At 43.7% G+C, this 20,717-nt stretch overlaps 1 long non-coding RNA gene across 1 annotated transcript in view; it reads left to right on the top strand.

Moving 5' to 3' along the window:
- LOC144826218 (uncharacterized) overlaps positions 1-20,717 on the top strand; it is a 351,176-nt gene that overhangs the window by 75,578 nt on the left and 254,881 nt on the right. Inside the window, exon 3 of the long non-coding RNA XR_013609714.1 lies at positions 13,197-13,314. This is a non-coding gene — a long non-coding RNA (uncharacterized LOC144826218). The remainder of the gene's footprint in view (positions 1-13,196; positions 13,315-20,717) is intronic.

Raw genomic sequence — 20,717 nt, 5'->3', positions numbered from 1 at the left:
ACCCAGCATTATCTTGTGTCTGTTTTAACGCCCCAAGTGAAATGGAATTGACATGTGAATGAGCTGAAGCTCACAACAGCGCATCTGTGTTACATGTTATCTGCACTAAAGCAACCTGTTCGTTGTTTTTAACAGCCTGTTATACTAACAACAACACCAACGCCAATACCACCACCACCACCACCACCGATACCACCACCAATACCACCAATACCATCACCAATACCACCACCACAACTACCACCACCACCAATACCACCTCCACCAATACCACCACCACCAATGCCATCACCACCAATACCACCACCACCACAATACAACCACCACCAACATGACCAGCTACACCACCACCATTACCACCACCAAAATTACCTCCACCAATGCCCACACCCCCAATACCATCACAACTACCAATACCACCACCACCAATGCCATCACCACCAATACAACCACCACCACCAATACAACTACCACCACCAATACCACCAATGCCAATCTCATCAATAATACCACCAATACCAATAGCACCAATAGAACCCCCACCAATACCAAGACCACCAATAAAACCACCACCACCAATGATACCACAACCACCACCAATGCCATCACCACCAATACCAACACCACCACCAATACCACCCCCAACAATACCACCACCACGAATATTATTACCACCAATACCACCACCACCAATACCAACACCACCACCAATACCACTAATGTCACCACCACCAATACCAGCACCACCACCAATACCTCAAATACTACTACCACCACCAATATAAGCACCACCAATACCATCACCACCACATAAACAACCACCACCAATACCACTAGTACCACCACCAATACCACCACCAATACAAATAACACCACCACCAATACCAATACCACCACCTCCAATACCAATATCACCAATACAACCACCACCAACAACACCACCACCACCAATACCACCACCAATACCAATACCACCACCAATACCACCACTAGCACCAAGACCACCACCACCAATACCAATAGCACAAATACAACCACCACCAATACGAATACCTCCAATAAAACCACAACCACCAAGTATACCACCACCAAAACCACCACCACCAATACCACCACCACCAATACCACCACCAATACCACCCCCAACAATACCACCAATACCAATACCACCAACACCAATACCAATATAAATGATGGGGCCCAAATGGGGAACTAACCCAGAACATACCCATTGAGCGTGGTGTTCGCCAAGGCTGCGTTTTGGCCCCCACTTCATTTTCCCCTTTTTGTGAACGACATTCCTGCACACTTAGAGGGTTGTAAAATGATTCCCCCAAATTAAATAGGGAAAGGGTACCCGCGCTCTTATTTGCAAATGATACCATTTTAATCTCGCAAACTAAGAGAGGTTTACAGACCTTACTTAACTCATTTAGTGACTATTGCAATAGGAAAGGTTTGGAAATTAATCCCAAAAAAACTAAATGTATGGCCTTAAACCCTATTAAACCACAAAAAGGTTATCTAACATCAAATGGTCAAAAATTGGAAACGGTTCAAGACTTCTCCTACTTGGGGATCACCCTCGACTCCAATTTTACGTGGAGGCCCCAAATTGAGAAAAGCAAGCTAACATTTACTCAGAACACTATCCCCATTCTAAGGAAACAGGGTGCAAGCACCAGCAAAGCTGTGTCACCAGCATTAGAACTATTTAAATTTAAAGTTCAATCGGCAGCTCTTTATGGCGCCGAGATCTGGGGACAAAAGTCAAAGGATGCCTTTACAATTTTGGGTAATAAATTCATGAGAAGCCTTGTAAGGGCCCCAAAAGGCACTCCTTTAGGACCACTCTAGTTGGACTTAAATGTTAAAAGAACCGATCACCACAATATTGTTTGGCCTCTAATGCTTTGGGTGAGACTCTGGCAAACACCAGAATAAATTGATTATAGAAATGGGCTAATAGAGTTAATGGGTTTAGATGTACTGAATTCCATTGTTTGGCTAAAACATGTTAGATCGTGGTTTATCAAGATAGGTTTATCCTTATTTTGGGAGAATCCCGAAGGGTTGCCATACAATTCAAAACAAATGGTGAAAATGGCTTTTTGGGGTTTTATCAACAATCAAATGAGAAATGGAAATAGCGGTGGGACGCTAGTAAATAACTTTTTAAGCTTCAAGGATGAGCCTCTTTTTGAGAACTTCCTAGATGAAATTGAGCCCCCGCTAGCTAAAACCCTTTTTATGAAACTAAGATATGGTAACCTTCTGACCAATTCAACTCTGGCACGCTGGTCTAAAAGGGGCAATGTTGTTGATGACCAAGGGGCCACTGAAACATGTATTATGTGTGAGGGCGACTGTAGGGAGGATGATCAGCATATCCTATTCTTCTGCCCAGCCTATGTGTCGGCCAGAAGAAAACGGATCAAACCTTTATGCAACCTTTTAGGAATAAGGTCATGTAAGATGGCACTAAGAATGATTAAAAACTGATACAACCCAAGTAATAGTATTTATTGTCAGCAGATTTTGTATAGCATCCACTTTGTGCGCAGGAAAAAAGGCTTAAAGTTATAAGGCAAAATTTTATACGACTTGCTTACTTGGACTTATTGTTTTAGCGGTTAGATTGCATGAATTTTTATGGTAATCGTTTCAGCTCCATGTCCGAATGTTTAATAGCTATGTATGCCAATATGCTTTACATTTGGCTTTTTTAAAAAAAATGGGGTTTGATATGTATTTTATCCATGAAATGTGCTTTGTTGTGTACATGGCCAAGCAGTGGCGAAATAAAGATTAAAGATTGAAATATAAATACCACCACCAGTACTACCACCAATACCACCACCACCAATACCATCACCACCACCAATACCACCACCAATACCACTGCCAATACCACCACCACTAATACAAATACCACCACCACCAATACCAATACCACCACCACCAATACCACCAACAATACCACCACCAATACCATCACCACAAATACCAATACCACCACCACCAATACCACCAATACCACCAATACCACCACCAACACTAATACCCCACCAGCACCAATACCACCACAAGCACACAAGCGGAATTACCACCACCAATACCATCACCACTGCCAATACCATCACTACCATCAATACCATTATCACCACCAATACCACCAATATCTCTACCAACAATACCACCACCACCACAAATAACACCACCAGCAAAACCAATACCAATACTACCGCCAATCCCACCACCAACAGTATCATCACCACAACCAATACCATCACCATCGCCAATACCTCCATCACCACCAATACCACCACTAATACCACCACCACCAATATCCCCCACCACCACCAATGCCACCGCCAATACAACCACCACCAATACCACCACCACCAGTACCACCACCACCAATACCAATACCAATACCAGCCCCACCAATACTAATACCACTAATACCACCACCACCACCATTACCACCACCATCAATACCACCACCACCACCATTATCACCACCACTACCATCACAACCACCAATTCCATCATCACTACCAATACCACCATCACAACAGTACCACCAATACCACCACCACCAATACTACCACCGCCAGTATTACCACCACTAATAACATCATCACCGCCAATAACATCACTACCACCAAAACCACATCACCCCCACCACCACCAATACCAACACTAATTTCTCCACCACCAATACCACCACCACCAATACCATCACCAATACCACCACCACAAATACCACCACCACCAATTACACCCCCACCACTACCAATACCAATCCCACCGCCACTACCACCACCACCACCACCACCAAAACCAATACCAGCCCCACCTATACCACCAATACCACCACCACCAATACCACCACAACCAGTAGCACCACCAATACCATCAGTATCACAACCAGCAATACCATTAGCGCCAACAATACCACCACCACCAATACAAACACAACTAATACCACCAACAATACCACCACCAATACCAGCACCACCAATACCACCTCCACAAATGATTAATACCACCACCAATACTAATACCAGCACCACCAATATCACCACCACCACCAATACCGCCACCATCACCAATACCACCACCACCACCAAAACCACCACCGCCACCAATATCACTACCAGCACCACCAACATTACCACCAATGCCACCAATACCATTACCGCCAATACAACACCACCAATACCACCACTAATACCACCACAACCACCACAAATACCACTACCAATACCACCAACAATACCACCACCATTACCACCACCAGCAATACCACCACCAATACTTTCCCCAGCAATACCACCTCCACCACAACCACCAAAAACCACCACCAATAGCAATACCACGACCCCCACTAGCACCAATACCAATACCACCAATATGCCCACTACCAATACCACCACCACTACAAATAACAATACCACCACCAATACCACCACCACCAACAATACCAGCACCACCACCAATACCAATACCACCAACATCAATATCACCACCGCAAATGACCAATACTACCAATACCACCACCACCAATACCAATATCGCCACCAGCAATACCACCACCACCATTACCACCAGTGCCACCAATACCACCAATGTCACCACCAGCAATACCACAACCACAAATACCACCATCACCAATAACACCCCACCATCACCAATACCACCGCCAATACCACCACCACCAATACCAATAACAGTCCCACCAATACCAATAACAGCCCCACCAATACCAATACCACCACAACCAGTACCATCACCAATACCATCACACCAATACCACCAATACCACCAGCACCACCTCCAATACCACCACCACCATTATCACCACCACCACCACCAATACCATTATCACCACCCATACCACCATCACACCAACACCACCAATACCACCACCACCAATAGTACCACCACCAGTATTACCACCACCAATAACATCATCGCCACCAATACCATCACTAACACCAAAACCACCATCACCCCCACCAATACTAATACAACCGCTAATTCCTCCACCAACAATACCATCACCACCAATACAATTACCAATACCACCACCACAAATACCACCGCTACCAATACCACCGGCAATACTACAACCACCAATACCAGCCCCACAAATACCACCAATACCACCACAACCAGTACCACCACCAATACCACCACCACCAGTATCATCACCATCAATACCATTACCAACAGCAATGCCACCACCACCAATACCAATACCACCTCCTCCAATACCAACACAACTAATACCACCAACAATACCACCACCAATACTACCACCACCACGAATACCACCATCACAAATGACCAAAATAAACCACCACCATTACCAATATCACCACCACCAATACCACCACCACCACCAATAGCACCACACCACCAATACCACCACCTCTACCAATATCACCACCAGGACCACCAATACAACAAGCACCACCAACATCACCACCAATACCAGCACCACCCACTAATACCTCCACCAATAACCACCACCAATATCAATGCCACCACCACTAATAACACCAATACCACCAATACAACCACCACTACCAATACCAATAGCACCACCAATACCAACAACACCAACAATACCGGCACCACCACCAATACCACCACCACACATGACTAATACCACCAATACCACCACCACCAATACCAATATCACCACCACCCATATCACCACCACCAATATCAGCACCACCACCAATACCAATACCACACCCAATACCACCACCAATACCAACACCATTACCAATATCACCACCAATACCACCACCACCACTAGTACCATCACCACCAATTCCACCGCCACCAATACCACCACCAATAGCTTACCCAACACCACCTCCACCAATACCACCACCACCAATAACCACCACCAATACCACCACCAACACCACCTCTACCAATACCAATACCACCACCACCAATACCACCACCAATACCACCACCAACACTACCACCACCACCAATATGACCAGCAATACCTCCACCAATTCCACCACCACCAATAACCACCACCAATACCACCACCAACACCACCTCTACCAATAACAATACCACCACCACCAATACCACCACCAATACCATCACCACCAATACCATCACCACCAATACACAACACCAATACCACCATCAATACCACCACAACCACCACCACAACCACCAACAGTACCACCACCACCATTACCACCACCACCAATACCACCACCACTACCTTTACCACCAATACCATCAATTCCACCACCACCAATAACCATCACCACCACCACCAATGCCACCACCAATACCAGTACCACCACCAATACTACCAATACCAATACCACCACTACCAATACAACCACCACCAACACCACTACCACCACCACCAATACCTGCACTGCCACCATTACCAATAACACCACCAATACCACCACCAATATTACCACCAATACCACAACCACCACCTCCAATACCACCAATATCACTACCACCAATACCATCCCCACAATACACCACCACCAATATTACCACCAATACCACAACCACCACCTCCAATACCACCAATATCACTACCACCAATACCATCCCCACAATACACCACCACCAATAACACCACCAATACCACCACAACCACTACCACTAGCAATACCACCAACAATACCAGCACCACCATTACCACCACCACCAATACCTTCAAAACCAATACCACCTACACCAATGCCACCAATACCACCACCAATACCAATACCACCACCACAAATACTAATACCACCACCACCAAAGCCACCCCCAATACCACCACCACCAATACATCACCAATCCCAATCGCACCACCACCAATACCAATACCACCACCAATACCACCACCACCACCAATATCAATACCACAGCCAATACCACCACCACAAACAATCAATACCTCCACCAATACCAATATCACCACCACCAATTCCACCACCACCAATACCAGCACCACCACCAATACCAATACCACCACGAATACCACCACCACCAATATCACCACCAATACCACGAATACCACGACCAATATCACCACAATATCACCACCAGTACCATCATCAACAATTACACCATTACCACCACCACCAATACCACCACCAATACCACCATCACCAATTCCACCACCGTCAATACCACCACCACCACCAATCCCAAACCACCAATATAAGGACCACCAATATCAGCACCACCACCACCAGTACCGCCACCATTCCCACCAATACCACTCCCACCAAAATCACCACCACCAACATTACCGCTCATACCAATACCACCATCACCAATCCCAATAACACCACCAGCAATACCAATACCACCACCTCAGCACCTCTCACTCACTAGTGATAGCAGGGGCACTGTATAGTTCACGTTCAAGTTGAAGTTCAAAAATTTGTATAGCGCACTACTCACCCAGAGGGTCTCCAGAGCTACTGCCAAGACCATCCCTCTCTCCCTCCATGCCTGCCATAAGGTACAGCTCATCCTGCACAAGGAGGTGAAGCCAGGGCCCTAATACAGCTGGAGCTTTTTTTATTAGGCCAATGATAGCAATGACATTACGCAATGCCACACTGCACACCCAAATCATGGAGAGGGCAGGAAATAGCCCCCCTGATCTTCCTCCTGAGCCACAACAGTGTATACTCAGAGCGAAAGGTGTTGAAGTGTTTTATTAGGGTTTATAGCTCAGATCATATGTAACTCTCACTTCACACTGTGTGTCTGTGTAATTTACAACACTTACACATCTACTTCACAGCACTATTCATCACTGCTTTGAAGTCGTCGCAGGCCTGTCTCTTCCTCTCATATTTACAATATAACAAGGAGTCAAGAAGGCCCTTCATCGCAATGCAATAGGTCTTGCATTTGCGAGAGTTTAAGCTAATAGTATTGTACATGATAATACCTTTTATTTAGCTTGTTGTACCTCCCCCCTCCTGAGTCGATAAGCCGGGAGGTTCTCTACGCACTCTTGCCTGTTTTTAACACAGTTTTACTCTGCGCTCAGCTTGATTTAAAAAGCTTCTTACTTGGCTTGAATTGAAAAGCCTTTTCTAATTGTGCATTGTGTGTGGAGCATTAGTACGAGATCGTAACCACTATTCTTACCTGCCTAAGGACCTTCCCCTACCAGTCACTGCCCGGGCCGCTCTCAGCTGAGCATTGACACTGAGAGCTCGGCCCCGGGGAGGCGAACTTGGTTTTGGCGGCCATATTGGGGGTATTCCAGCGCTCGGACGCGCTCTAGTCGGACATAAAAGGGGACGACTCCCTTCTCCGCGCAGCGGACACTCATTGCGGACGGGCTGGACTCACGCCGGAGTCATGCCAGAGTCCTGCCCATCTGCGCCCATCAGCGCCAAGGAGGCGTCAGGGGTCAGGCGCGCTGCTCAGCCTCTTATCCCTCCCCCTGTTAACCTTAGGGACTTACTTAGCACCCTCAAATCACTCAGACCCTCCCGGCAAGTGTGCCATCACAAACTATTTCCCGAGCATTTGCGCCATGGATTAAATTGCAGCTGTTCGAACGAACCTAGTCCGCTAAACCCTGCTTATGCTGCAAATCCATCTAGGATATCTGGGGCACAGGACTTCCCCCTTCCCCTGAAAGAAGTAGGCTTTCTCATTAATGCCCGTTCCCTGGCCAAAAACAACTTTGCTTTCAGAGAATTTGTATCTGAAAGAAAACCTTCTTGGGTCTTTGTCACCAAAACGTGGGGCTCAGACTCAGCAGGTCCCGACCTGATTAACGCCCTCCCTGATGGTTATTCCATGGTGAGACAGGACAGAGAGGGTCGTAGAGGGGATGGAATAGGCATTATATATAAAAATTCCTTCACCTGTCGCATGGAGTCCCTTCCTTCTTCCCAGAAATCTTTTCAGGCCCTTTTCTTCTCCCTCAGCATCTCCCCCAAGGAAAACTTTGCAGGTATCCTTATATACAGACCTCCGGGCTCTAGGTCTTCGTTCGCCGCCGATTTACTCGAAGTAATCGAAGCGTTTATTAATAGGCCCTCCCTGACTATTCTTGGAGATTTCAATTTCCATTTAGAAAATTTCAACTCGGCTAATACGATGTCCCTTGTGGACTTACTGGCTTCTCTCAGCCTTTCCCAAAAAGTGCTATTTCCTACCCATTCTGCCGGCCACATCTTAGATAGGGTGTTTACTAACAACCCCAGACTAGAGATTGGCTCCCCTTTGCCCCTCTCCTGGTCGGATCATAAAGCAGTCCCCTTGGAATTCGCGTCAGGCTTTCTTTCCGTCCCTCCCACGGATATGAACTGTTGGGTCCTGAAGAGGAGTTACAGGGGCCTGTCTAATGAATCCCTTGGCCCTCTCATCGCCAACTTTAAGCCTCCCCTTCCTAGGACATTGATACCACTGCCCGTGAGCTCGCAAGCACCATCTCTAGGGTTGTGGACACTCTCGCCCCGCTTAAGTCCCAGTACTGTGCCAGGAAACGCCCGTCAGCGCCCTGGTACTCAGATTCCATTAGACTGCAGAGACAGGAGTGTAGGAGGCAAGAAAGGCTCTGGAGAGCCCAGCCTGACGCTGACGGACAGACCAAGCATAGAAATCTCCTTAAGAGCTATAAAGTGGCGGTGTTTGCCGAAAAGCAAACTTACTTTTCCAATCTAACCTCCACCTTCACTTCCCCTGGAGACCTTTTCAAGGTTGTAGATACCTTATCTTTTGTCCAACATCCTGATCCCATAGTTCCCTCGCAAGAACTCTGTGATCAGATCTCCACCTTTTTCCACACTAAAATATTGGACATTTACACAGCACTCCAGACTCATAATCTCACCCATGTTCCTCCTCCCAGTCTAGAGCATACCCCAGTCTCCAATGAAACCTACCCCAGTTTTCCCCTTCTTACGGCTGAGGTCCTCGACAAGCTTCTGGACTCGATCAATTCAGGATCTCCCCTCGACCCCTGCCCGCTTAAAATCCTAAAAAATTGCAGGTATACCTTACTTCCCCCCTTGCTGGAAGTTATGAATAGGGCTATCTCCAGCGGATCATTTCCAGCATCCTGGAAAACTGCCATCGTTAAGCCCCTCCTGAAAAAGGCCTCCCTGGATCCTGGGACCCTGAAGAACTTTCGTCCCATTTCCCTTCTTCCCGCTCCAGCCAAGATGCTGGAGGCTCATCTGAATTTCCATATTAGCGCCTTTCTTGATAAGACCTGCCTGCTTGACCCCTCTCAGCATGGCTTTCGAAAGGCGCACAGCACTGAGTCTGCCCTCACAGTGGTGGTCAATAACATCCGCGCTAAGGTCGACAGAGGTCAGACCACTCTTCTGATCCTACTCGACCTTACAGCCGCATTTGACATCCTGTCCCCTACCATCTTGGCCTCCCGTCTCAGGGAGACGGGGGTGGAGGGTCTGGCTCTGAGCCTCCTCACTTCCTTCCTCAACCATCGGGAGCAAAGGGTCAAATTGGGTGACTTCCTTTCCACTGCCAAGCCTCTGCAGTGTGGGGTCCCGCAGGGCTATTCTCTGAGCCCTACGCTCTTCAACGTTTATGTGGCCCCACTTGCTAGGCTTGTCAGAACTTTTGGACTGGAAGTGCTCTCGTATGCCGATGACACCCAGATCATGGTCTCTCTGTCGCAATCTGTCAAGACCACGGCCCTAAACTTTAGAAATTGCATGGAAGCTGTAGCAGGTTGGATGGCCTCGAACTTCCTCAAGTTAAACGGGGAAAAGACTGAGATCCTTGTTTTTGGTGGAAACAAGGAGGTTTGGTCAGCCGACTGGTGGCCACAGACACTGGGAACATGCCCCCAGCCTTCTACCGTCGCCCGTAACCTGGGAGTCATATTTGACACCTCACTTGCTTTCGACAAGCATGTTAACAGAACGGTCTCAACCTGCTGCGGGATTCTAAGGGTGTTAAGAAAAGTTACCCACTACCTCTCTCCTGACGCCCGGAAACTGGTTTCTGTTGCCTTCCTATCCTCGCGCCTGGACTATTGCAATGCCTTATACCTTGGCATGAGCAACAAACTAATCCATCGCCTGCAAGTCGTCCAGAACGCTGCAGCGAGGTTTGTCGTCAATGCCCCCAGACGCTCTTCAGGAACCCTGATCAGGAAAAATCTTCACTGGCTCCTTGTGTATGCCAGGATAACATTTAAAATCCTGACCATTACCCACCAGGCTCTTCATGGTGCTGGTGCTGAGGGCATCAGGTCCCTAGTGTCAACCTACGTCCCTGGTAGGGCCTTGCGCTCTGCCAGCCAGAATTTGCTGACCGTCCCTCGAGTTGCTAAAGCGAGATGGGGAGGCAAGGCATTTTCCTCCCTCGCTCCCAGACTTTGGAATGAGCTCCCCTTGGAACTCAGGAACCAAGAATCTCTTGTCCCCTTCCGAAAGGGCCTTAAAACCTTGCTCTTTACTGAAGCCTAATCCTAGGCCTCTATACCCCATATCTATGTACCTGGCTATTTTCCATCATTTGCGTCTTGACGCCTTCGGGCAAAGTTGTGCACTACAAATCTCCAATTCAATTCAATTCAATTCATTTCAGTTTTATAACCCAAAACATATATAAAAGGCATTGTCATTTACAATGCCAATAGCTCAAACTCGCATGAATGCGAGACCTATTGCATTGCAAATGCTTGTTTAATCTTGTAAGTAGTCTGGAACTCTAAATAAGGAAGGCATGCTTTCTCTTTCCAGTTTACTAAATATTAAATTCTTTCCCTTTAAGCCTATGATTCTGAACAAAATATTTCAATATGATCAGATTTTGGAAAATGTTGTTGTTAGTTGGTAGTGTTGAACATTTCAATATACACAGTGAGGGCCATAACACCTAAACAGCTAATTTCACACTCTTTGCATTACTATACTAAGGGCCAGATGTAGGTAAATTTTATTTTACCACCTCTTAAATACCGCATCATACCGACTCGGTATTTAAGAAGTGGTTAAATAAAAGTACCGAGATGTAGGTAAATGCAGATGTGCATTTACCGAATCGGAAACAGTCGGTATTTTCCGATGCGGTAAATACCGACCAGTTAATGCCCATTCATTCCTATGGGCTTTGAAGCCCATAGGATTGATTGGGCATTTACCGGTCGGTATTTACCGCATCGGAAAATACCGACTGTCACAAGGGTGCAGGGGGTGTCACTTTGACACCCTCTGGCACCCCCAAAAGAGGCTCGGGTGCCATGTGGCAGGCATACCTGCCCTAAGGGCAGGTCTGCCTGTCATATGGCATAGGTGTGCATGCACACATGTGCATGCACACCAGAATCGGTATTTTACCATCAAATAGTATTTGATGGTAAAATACCGATTTTTTAATGCTTGTGGGACTCAGAAGAGTCCCACCTACATAACAATTTTCCGGTATCCGTAATAATACCGACTCGGTATTTTACATAATCGGTAAATTTACCTATCGGTAAATTTACCGAGTCTGTAAAATACAGGGCCCTACATATCAAATTGCTTTTACCGGTCGGTAACGGCCGAATTCGGCCGTTACCACCCGGTAAATGCCTACCTACATCTGGCCCTTAACATGTTTACTTTACTTAGTAATGCATTTATGGTGCTATCTTTGATAGTGGTGGTACAGGATCGACTCTCTGAAATATACCAACCAAATTCCATTTAAGAAATAAACCCATGAAAGAGCACTGCAAAACTATTGAATGGGTTTTAGAAGAGGCTAATGAAAAATCTTGAACACATGAAAAAATAAATGTAAATACCCAACAAATGCCTGGTTACACCAGTCTTGTATTTAGTACACAAGGTGCATAAACATACTTAAAATCCTGTAATATGCTGATGATCAGCTATTTATTTGAAATTCGGTGGATGTTACGATCAGTAGTGGAATTGTTAGAGGAATTTGATTGGTATTTGGACAGGTAGTGAATTTGGTGACTTGTACACAAAGAATGCTACTACAATGTCACTGCAACATTGACCGGAACAGATAATGTTTTGTACTCTGGAGAAAATGTTCTTTGTGACTGATGAGAGCATCAACCGTATAAAACTGAAATATTGCAAAATTTGTCTATGTTTTTCAGGTCATGTCAAAGCATATTACCAAGTTTTCTTTGAGACAGTTGACTTTCCTTTTTTTCTTCATTTTACCAGTGGAATGGCCAGAACTGCAGGACAAAAGTATGCGAGTGAAGAGGACATTACAAAGCAGCATGTTTGTGACTTCTGTTATGAGGCAGCCATGTTCAAACACTGTGTGCCAAGGTGAGAAGTAGGTTGATTCTATTTTGCAATTTAGTGATGATAGCCAATTCGCAATAAGAAAATGTTTACTGTACCTGTAATTCCATGTAATGATATTTATATTTTCTTGTCATGATCTTCACCCTACAGGCAATTTAAATAGATTGCATAGGCACTCATTGAGCAGTTATTATATGTGGATGGCCTCCCTATTTTGGAAAATAAAATCATTCCCTGCAGTGGAAGAGTTTTATTATAACATTCCAGAATCACAATAGGGCCACTTATTGTGTGGTAGCTATATGTAAATGAGGTAGTCGTGTCCTATGAAATGTATCTCAACAATATAGGTATAACTAGGCTAAAGTATACAAAAAAGTGATGATGGAATGCTTGAATTATTCTCAGCCACTAGTAATTACTCGAGCCACATCCCAATCCATCATTATTTTGCACACCATGGCACCTCAGTTTGACCTGAACTCTGTGAAAACCAGTCTTGACCCTGCTCCAATCGGAACAGTCCAGCCCGAACTGCCACACCTCGTCCTCCCCCAAACCAGAATAAAAGCAACCAAAGACCCAGTTGAAACAATGACTAGACAGTCTTGGTTTTCAGCAACCACAACATTTATCAGCAGTGCTTGTAGGCACTTTTTTTTTTTACAAATTAATCAATGGAAATATGATAGTTTAACTATATTTATTAGTTTCTCATTGGTAACTGATTCAACCACTGAAATAATCATCCAATGACTGTGAATTGAATAGTATGTTAATGGCATTCAGAAGTTCTTACTTACTTCTTTTACTACAACTCTTTTGACTATTTTAAATTGATATTTATCCAGGAAGTTAAGATACATTAAAAGATGCTGACTCTATACCCGTTTTGACAAAAAAGTCTTACGTGGACCTGGACAAAACAGGCAACTACAACCCTTCTGCAGGTCTCCCAGTAATTAGTACCCCACTGGAATTGATATATACCAAGCAACAGCAAGAACCTCTGAATAACTAGATCATGCTTTCACTTCTTTGTTGGAGTGAAGATAGTTTAACATTTGGCATGGTTATAATATCCAGAAGGTGCAGCAAGAGATCATTGACAATATTGGTACTCCTGGATCTTACTCCAGCTTTTGGCACTAAGAGTGCACAGGAGCATGATTTACAATCCATCATCTGAGGGATCTTTTTAAGTTCACTGAGCCAAAAATGGAGTTAACATAATAAAAAAAATCAAGTGTCTTGAAACCCATTTGACCGCGCAATAAGGACTAGGAATCAATGTTAGGATTTAAGAGGTTTATTTAATAGCAATTAAACCAATTTATGCAAATATCAATAGAATATTAAAAAAATACAGGATTACAGTTAATAAACTGAAATCTCATAACAGGTTGAGTCTCAGAAGGATAAGGTATGAATTAATCACAACTGTAACAATGCACATAACTGGAAACAGAAATAGTTGCTCCATGCAGAAACTCTGATGTTTCCACCTAAACATGGATAAGTTGTAGAGTCATGTAACTGAGGTTCCCAATTTAAAGTAAGGGTGATTTCTAAAGTGGGGTCTCTAAGGAATTCGGAAAAGTCTTCCGAAAGTAATAAGTATTTAGCCTGAAGCTTCACATTTGCAATAATAAAGGGAAGCAGAAAGGTCTGTACCTCCCAAAATCCAAGGGAATCTGCTCTAACTTCTAACAGTGTGAATGCTAATTAAAACAAACAGAAACTTCAGCAACAATCAAATCTCCTTCAACCCCTCCAGAGAGCAATCGTCTCCATCTTCACATTATGCATATGGTGTAAACTTGGAACATCCTTCCATCCCTGATACACAATGAATAGGTGGCTTCATCCGCTCATCAGGTTTCCACGTTTCTTGCCAATATTCCTCTTCTTCAACCTTACTATCAAGAAACTAATACTGAGAACAAAACTCTTTTTCTCTAGCTAATGAAACATTAAGAACAAGCCTACATATGTTTATAAAGCTTTAATTTCCCAGTTGTTACATTTCATTATTGAGTTTATATCGTCACACATGTTAATCTTTTAAAGGCATGCAGTATATATAATGTCAAATACAAATGCAAATTGTACATTGATGACGTGTCAGAGAAGTAGTTTAAATTGCCCTTCTTCAATCTCCCCGCTGATGGCGATGTTAGCCATTAAAATAACATTCAATATGAATCCTATTCCTAAGCCGATAAAATAAAGTCTATACCTTGAGTTTTTCAAGAATTTTCATCTGGTATTTTTCTAGTGTTCCATGTCAACATGTTAAAATCTGCCCTGACTCTCCTCCATTTCCATATATTCTCTCTTTCACTTTCTCTGTGTTCCTCTGCTCTCTTATGCTTCTCCTGTTACTTTCACATACTTGTTCATTTTAAAGATTAGAAATAAAGATATACAACAAAGGGCAATTATCACAAGAGGTCCCAAAATGGAACCAAGTATTCCACTTTCAAGGTTTCCAAACCACTTGACTACTGAGCAAATATGTTGCCAATTGCTCCCCAAGCACTTATAGCTTCGAGCTCCTTCAACTCTCCTTTCAAGTCTGTCAAGTTCTTAATATGTTTCTTTAAATCTTTACTCTTTTCAGGAATGTGCATTAATATTCTACAGACTCCTCATTCTTTCACAAGGACAATGTCTAACTCAAGGCGATTTTGAAAAACAATTGATCTCATAGCTACAATTCAGTATCTAAAGCCAATAAGGGTTTGCTGCACTTGGGCCAATTTATCCACTATGGTGGGCAATTTTCTAATCTTGAGATCATTCAAGATAACCCTCATGGGTGGATTAATTGCACCAAAAATGTCTCCACTACCATCCTGTTTAGTTCTAAATTTTGTTCCTTACACAGGATCATTTAAATGTTCTACATGATAAATCTTTGGGAATATATTCCTAAATAACCTGAACCATACCATCCTCTGGGCAATTTGAAGTTTTCATGTTCCCAACAAACAAAATAAACTCCAGGATTAACGGGATCTTGCCCTGCCAAAAACAGAAGCTAAACTCCTATGGTTTCAAAGGTATGATCATAATCACTTTTACCCTGGAACTTAGGGGCATATTTACAAGGAGCTATCACCACCAGAATGAATATGCCCTTTTCCATATTTACAAAGCGGCTTTAAGCCACATTTTGTGGCTTAACGCCACCTTGTAATAAGGCCCCCATACATGCATCACTTAGCCTGAAATGGGCATGAAATAGGTGTTGCCATGGGTGTTTCACCACAACACCCATTGCTTTAGAGGCTGCCTCAGATTTACAAAGAGGTGTAAATGTGAGGCAGTGCCAAAAACTGGTGTTGGAATGGCGAAACAAGGAGAAATACTTGTATTTCTCCTTGTTTTAGCTATTGCTTTGTGTGCCGCTTTCTGCAGCACACATTGAAGTAATAAATATCCATAAGTGATTTTTTATGTGCAGGAAGGGACAACTTTCTGCACATAAACAATTATTCCCTGCAATGCAAGCACCCTTACAAAATAGCAAAGCAACAGAAAAATCGACTCTTCGGACCAACCATTACAAATGCCCGACATTGGCAAAATTACACATTTCCAGTGGTAGAGCACCACAGTAACCAATGATGTTATCACAAGAGTTCCACACAGTTAGAAAATTAGGCATATATCCTGCATTTATGAATAGAAATATTTTGTTATCATATGAGACGACACAATTTTTCATAAAGACCAAAGCAATTAGTGTCCTTATTCATTCTTCTTTTTATTCGTATGTTCCTAATTAATTATACAAAGAAACATAAAATGTCCAAAGATACAGCCTAAGTGTTTCATCCCATACACCACAGGACTTCTTCAGGACAATAATCGTGTATGAAATTCTCCAATTGTGTTTAGTCTTGTGATAACATCATTAGTTATTGTGCTCCTCTACCTCTGAGAATATGTACCCTTACAATATAGGGCAAGGGTGCCTGCATTGGCGCTAGGCAACTTAGTTTAGCGGCAGCACTAGGGAAAACAGAGGAGTGCACCATGTTCTTGTGAATACGGTGCATCCCTGCATTTTGAAAATGTTGGAGCGCAATGCTGCTACATTTGGCCAGCTCTGTGCTCTGACATTTTGTTATAAATATGCCCCTTAGTGTTAAGGGTCAACATAACCTTTCTTTATGTTGCGAGTCCAGAAGTAGTACAGGCATAATCCCTACATCGTGATGTTGACTTTTTCAGTATCCCACTGTCCTTGATATTTCTCATCCTTTCCTGTTTCCCCCTTTCATTCATTGCTCTATTCCGGTCTTCTGTTCCAAATGTTTCTTCTCAACATCAGCTAAAGAACATGTCAGATTGTGTCTTTGAGTATAGGCCATGTCTAATGTCATTTTTGGTCTAAGAAGACTATTAACTGTATCCGTCTTCTTAGCATGCAGATGCATATTCAAATGCTTGAGCAAAGGAACTTGAGAAAAATTAATATTGGACTGGCCCTTCCCATAAAACAGACTTAACAGAAGGGTACACAGAACACCATACGTAAGAAGAATATGGTGATAGGCAATTCCCTCTGATGCTGACTCAGGAAACTGCATACATACATGCTGACATAGCAAGCCCTAGCATCTACAGTGTCAACATACTCATGAAGCAACTTAAAATGAGCATTTGCAGAATAAACTCCTCTAGCGGCATCCACACGCAAAGCCTTATAATCTAGTGTGTGTAAACTATTATCTGGAGGATTCAGGGTCCTAAGGCCAACACTCTCCTAAAGTTAAGCTACTGTGGAAAGTGTAGGTGAAGATAATCATACAAGAAAAACAATTAATAATGCAATCACTCCTCCTAATGACCCTGCTAATACAAATCTGTGCTTATTGGTTTTATCAGTTTCCAGGACGTCTCTAGAATTAGACCATTAAGTAGGAAATTACAGGAAGCAGGTGTTTCTTGATCGTGCTTTACGTATGCAGATGACAAATAAAGTCCATAAATAATGTGATGAAATTATTTACAAAGTTTTCATGGGTCTACCTTAGCCTTACTTGGTGCACAGCTACTGAATTACCTCCGCACACCTCCAAAATTGTCTCCAATTAGCCTGTAACTTTCAACTGCTCACCCTGCTTGAGGCTGCGCTGAGTGACTTTTGCCACTGCCATTGCTTGGATTCTTCATCCCAGTTGTTGCTCACTATTTGGGGGGATGCGTTTGTGCCACAGTCCCTGACCATTCTTGGACCTGCTCATCTCCTAACTTGCCTCCTACTGGCTAGGTGCTCGTATCGGACGGTTCTGTTTTGCAGTGTTGCCCATATCTTGAAGCTCCTTGTTTGCTGGTCCTGCTCCTTCATGACATGCGATAATTAAGAGGGAGCATGCCCACTGGTGATACTTGGGGCCCTTGATCTTGGCTCTCTCACTCTGTTGTGGGCTGAAGCCCGCCCAGTCCTACTTGACCTGTTCTTGAAGTACTGATGCAGGATCCTTTGTTACCTTACAGCACGCCCTACCCACTGGTGAGGCTGATTATACCATCTTTTGAGAATAGTCCAGCATGGGTCAGAAGTCCGCCTCTGCTCTCGCCTTAATGTCTGGTGCGCTGCCCAGTGATATTTTGATGGAGCTTCCGACTTGCACAGGAGCAGCTTCCCTGTGTCTCTGAACGTCTTTTTGATGGCACTGTCTACACTCTTGAGTCTGTGTAGCTTGGCGCTGGTGAAGCTAATCGCACCTTGTCTGCTTTTTTGGTGCCTCATCCCTTGCCTGCATTTTTGGTGCCTTCTGTTGGGTATTTGTTTGTCAGCCCTCCATTTTGGGGATCTTTTCTCCTCCCTGAATAGTAACAACCCCCTCTTAAAATGGCGGTTCTTCTTATTCAACAAAATAGAAGAAAGGCTGAATGGCACTCCATATCATGGAAAGCATGGAAGGATTTCACTTATTCAAAGACAATACTGCATCTCCAAATGAGCAGGCATCTTTGAATGGTATTCAGTCCTACCACAAACTTTAAAGCTTCCACTATCTATCCCTACCAACTCTTCACTTGGAATCAAGCAATGACCTCATGCTTATTATCAACTGATTAGCTCTAAGGGGCAAGTCATATTGGAAGTTCTTCAGGGTTAATTATGAAAGGTTTTTTCAGCGTTATTACCCTAAGAATACCAAAGAGATCTGCTTGCAAACACATAGGATCCTCTCCGCAATTCGTCCTTAGTACACTCTTTAATTTCTCACATAGACTGATTTAAAATTGTTTTTGCTTTTCAGTCTGACCCTTTCTCTGTTGCAACAATACTCACCATGACTCCAAACAATGTAAATACTACTGTTAACCTGCTGTCACTTGTTGGCTGTAACGCTTTCAAGATTAAATACCCCCCTAATCTATCCAAAAAGCAACCAACGTATCAATTATTCAAACAAAACCCCCGAAACACTCATATCTGATGCCTATTTCTGTGCCTCTAAAGTAGTGAGGTTTAATGATCAAAATGTCTTCCTCTCCAGTAGAGTACAATAGAGGAGAACCATAACCTCAATGCTCCAAATTAACATCTCTTAGAAAACACCTCACAGTATTTGAAGCTCCATAATACCCTCATCTGAGTTCAATGCAGAAGTAACCATCTCCCTATATAACAATGGGAATATTTTCATACAATCAAATGACCATAATCTTGATGAAATCGTCTTGAGGATTAAAAATGCAGTATCAAACAATGTCCCCACATCCTCTCTAAGTCACCTTCTCAACTCTCATGCAATGATGCTAACAACTGTTCTTTGAATTCCAATGTTACCTCAACTCATATGCCTCAGCAAGACCACTCGCCTCCTTACAATGTTGGAACCATCATTGCTGGGTCTAATCCATTCTTTCTAAATGATGCCCTTCTCTAGAAACCTTCCTCATCGAAAGAATATTGGAAATAATGCCCATAACTCGAGGATCATTAACAACAGCAACCTGACCAATGGCATGGCTAGCAATTACCCCTCTTTCTAATAACCCTTGGTTACCAACCATCTACTAATGAAGAGAGTCCTACCTGACCTAATACACATATCCCTGAAGGTTGAGAAGCTTTGGAGTTCCCAGCTGGATCACTGGTACTTCCCGAACACCAATCACAAATCAACCTAATCTTCCCGCAATTGATTGACACTCCCTGCTTCAAACACTGAGCATAAATAACCCACCTGTCTTGCACATGAGAACGTGACTCTGTCCCAATCCCTACTTGAGGCCCAAGAGGATTACCGATCATCTTTCTGATGATGACATTCATTCACTTTTGCAATCATACAACACCACTCAAAAAACTCTCTTTCCACGCTGATCAACATCCAAACTATTGCCTCCCACATACTGAGAGAACCCACTCTCATCCTTAGAAACATTAACAAACATAAC

The sequence above is a fragment of the Lissotriton helveticus genome, chromosome 3_2, assembly GCF_964261635.1.
Source record: "Lissotriton helveticus chromosome 3_2, aLisHel1.1, whole genome shotgun sequence".
Classification (NCBI taxonomy): domain Eukaryota; kingdom Metazoa; phylum Chordata; class Amphibia; order Caudata; family Salamandridae; genus Lissotriton; species Lissotriton helveticus.
This window is presented reverse-complemented; position numbering and strand designations above follow the sequence as displayed.